This window comes from Pinus tabuliformis, chromosome 8 (genome assembly GCF_031772625.1).
Source record: "Pinus tabuliformis cultivar Carrire ecotype Pingquan chromosome 8, CPIR1, whole genome shotgun sequence".
Lineage (NCBI taxonomy): Eukaryota > Viridiplantae > Streptophyta > Pinopsida > Pinales > Pinaceae > Pinus > Pinus tabuliformis.
This window is the reverse complement of record NC_142294.1, coordinates 1,711,563,288-1,711,566,483: the sequence shown is the minus strand read 5'-3', so window position 1 is coordinate 1,711,566,483 and position 3,196 is coordinate 1,711,563,288. Positions and strand designations below refer to the sequence as shown.

At 32.0% G+C, this 3,196-nt stretch overlaps 1 pseudogene; it reads right to left on the bottom strand.

Annotated features, from left to right (window-relative positions):
• Positions 1 to 1,954: 1,954 nt before the first annotated feature.
• LOC149242853 (uncharacterized) lies at positions 1,955 to 2,413 on the bottom strand (annotated as a pseudogene).
• Positions 2,414 to 3,196: the final 783 nt, after the last annotated feature.

Here is a 3,196-nt window from a genome sequence, read left to right as displayed (position 1 = left end):
TTACTTCTACTATAGAGTGAAAAAACATCCAAAAAACCTTGAGATGCTACTTATGCTTCTGCTAGGCCACACCCAAGGATTCCCTTGATTGTCATAATGAAATCTAAGAACATATAAAGCCTGCACAAGAGAAAAAACCAAACAAAGTGTACGACCTTACCTCACTTAGAAGTCATTGAATTCTTTGAGCTCAGGTGAAAGACCCAGTAAAGCTTTTCAAGATAAAATGAAGCTAGCACATGAACTTATCAGAGAAGGTTAGAGTTTCCATGACCAATCTATGAAAAATTGCACTTCACATGTACAAACCTCTGTTTGAATGTAGGGCCTCTCCTCAATATCATTCTTTCAATTGTATTATAGAAATTTCATAGGTTATTGATGCACACAGACCTCCCAAATCATTGAGTTATGTTTGAGCTTTTATGTTTTCATATCATTATAGATTACTTATAAAAGAGGCTACTGCATCCATAAAATTGTTTCATATGTTCAACAGACCCAACATCTCTATGGAATTCCATACGAATACCCAAACAAGGTCTACACGGGCCTAGCGGGAAATGTGCAAGTAATACAAAAATTCATAAAATGCAGTACCCAAGAAACCCACTAAACCACTAAATTCATCCTGAATCAATCTCATACACCCAAATTCCGATGTAACAATCAAATTTGTGAGATATCTAATCATATAATCCAAAATTATCGAAAACCCCTCCATTATGTTTCTGAGAACAAAAAAGTTTATTGCTCTAGAGACTTTTAATAACTGGATTAATGCCACTCATACCACTGCTATGATCCTAAGCATTGAATATGATATTAGGTCTACTATTAAGACAACAATATTTGATAGACCATACATTTTTACATTTGGATTTTGTCTTCATACCCATTGATTAGAATACTGCTCTCCCCTATTTTTATTCCTTCTAATCGCATGTTGACTCTGCCATTCTTGTTAATAGAAACAAAGGAATATGAATGTGGACAATGATATTTACATTGTATATCTCTTTGAGGAATTTGTGTGTTGTGTTTGGAGTTTGCCATTCTTGTTAATAGAAACAAAGGAATATGAATGTGGACAATGATATTTACATTGTATATCTCTTTGAGGAATTTGTGTGTTGTGTTTGGAGTTTACAATATTCAATTCATCAACTTCCAGGGTCATAACTAGAAGTTTCATCCAATTCAGTGAGATGGGTGGGATTTGCAAGTGATTCGACCATGTTCAAATCTCTAGAGCCATCACCCATACTCATATGCCTGTAGTGTAAGAGGATACAAGCAATATGAAAGCAAGTCACATCACCAACTCCTACCTCTAGATGAACCAAGGTTGAAAATTGTTAAAAGGAAAATGATTTTTTGACCTCAGTGAATTAAAAGAAAAAATGATTACCCAATGACAGTGAATTAATGAGTCTATAAACTTCTGTGAAAATGAGCCAAAACCTAAAGTCAAGTCAAATTTTTATTAATTAACCAGACTTATAGTTTCTTAATTATGTTTTAAAAACTCTTATTGGAGTTGAAAAATATTTAAAACTGTAACTTATGGAATGATTCTTTTTAACTTGCAGTAATATTATGACTATAAATTGTTTCTCCCAACATCTCATCTAGAGCTGACCACTATGACCAGTGGGCAACTTATCTAAGGACTAGTGGATGAAAGGATAAATTCACAACTCTATCAATTTCATATAAATTATCATGATGTTGCTACAAACATTTGATGATAATTTGCAATATCAGGTGCCCTTCTTCTTGAATTTATGCCTTACGATGTTTCTTTGCAACCTGTGGTACAAATCTTTGTTTGAATGCAAGGCCTCTCTTCAATCTCATTCTTTCAAGTATATTATAAAAATTTCATAAGTTATTGATGCAGACCGACCTCCCAAGTCAGGAGTTATTTTTCAGCTTTTATCTTTTCGTAGCCTTATAAATTACTTATAAAGGAGGCTACTACATCCATAAAATTGTTCCATATGGTCAATAGTGAATGACCCAACATCTATATGGCATTCCATGGGAATACCGAAACAAGGTCTACACATGCTTGGAGGGCAAGGTCTACACATGCTTGGAGGGCAACGTGAAAGAAATACAAAAATTCATAAAACACCGTACTGAAGAAGCCCACTAAACCACTAAATGCACCTTGAATCAACCTCATACACCCAAATGCTAATGTAACAATCAAATCTGTGAGATACCCAATCATACAATCAAAAAATATTGAAAACCCATGCATTATGTTTCTGAGAACAAAAAACATTATTTCTCGAGGGACTTTCAATATCTAGATTAATACCATTGATACAAGTGCTATGATCCTAAGCAATGCATATGATATTATGTCTACTACTAAGACAACAATATTTGATAGACAATACATTTTTGCAATTGAATTTAGTCTTCATACCCATTGATCAGAATACTCCTCTCTCCCATTTTTATTCCTTCTAATCCCATGTGGCTTCTACCATTCTTGTTAACATAAACAAAGGAATATGAATGTGAACAATGAGATTTACATTGTATATATATTTTAGGAATTTGTGTGTTGTGTTTGGAGTTTAGATTATTCAATTAGTCAAAGTCTAGGGTGATAACTCGAAGTTTCACCCAATTCAATGAGATTGGTGGGGTTTTCAACTAAATTGCCAGTGTTCAAATCTCTAGAGGTATCACCCATACTCATACTCCTGTAGTATAAGAGGATACAAGAAATATGAAAGCAAGTTGCATCACCATCTCCTACCTCTAGATGAATTGAAGTCCAAAACTGTTAAAAGGAAAATTATTTTTTGACTTGGAGTGAATTAAAAGAAAAAATGATTACCCAATGACAACAAATTGATGAGTCTAGAAACTTTTGTGAAAATGAGCCAAAAAGTGAGGTGAAGTCATTCTTTTATTGATAAACACTTATAATTTTGTAATTATGTTTTAAAAATTCTTATTGGAGTTAAAAAATATTTAAAATTGTAACTTATGAAATGATTCTTTCTAACATCTGTAAATGATAAAAAATAAAAAAATAAATTAAATATATTTAATATTCTTGAATTCATTTTTATATTAAAAATAAATATTTTAATTATTTAAAATTATAACCTTAGTAATGATTGCATAATATATTTCTAGCCATAATAAATTAAAATAACTATTAAGCAAT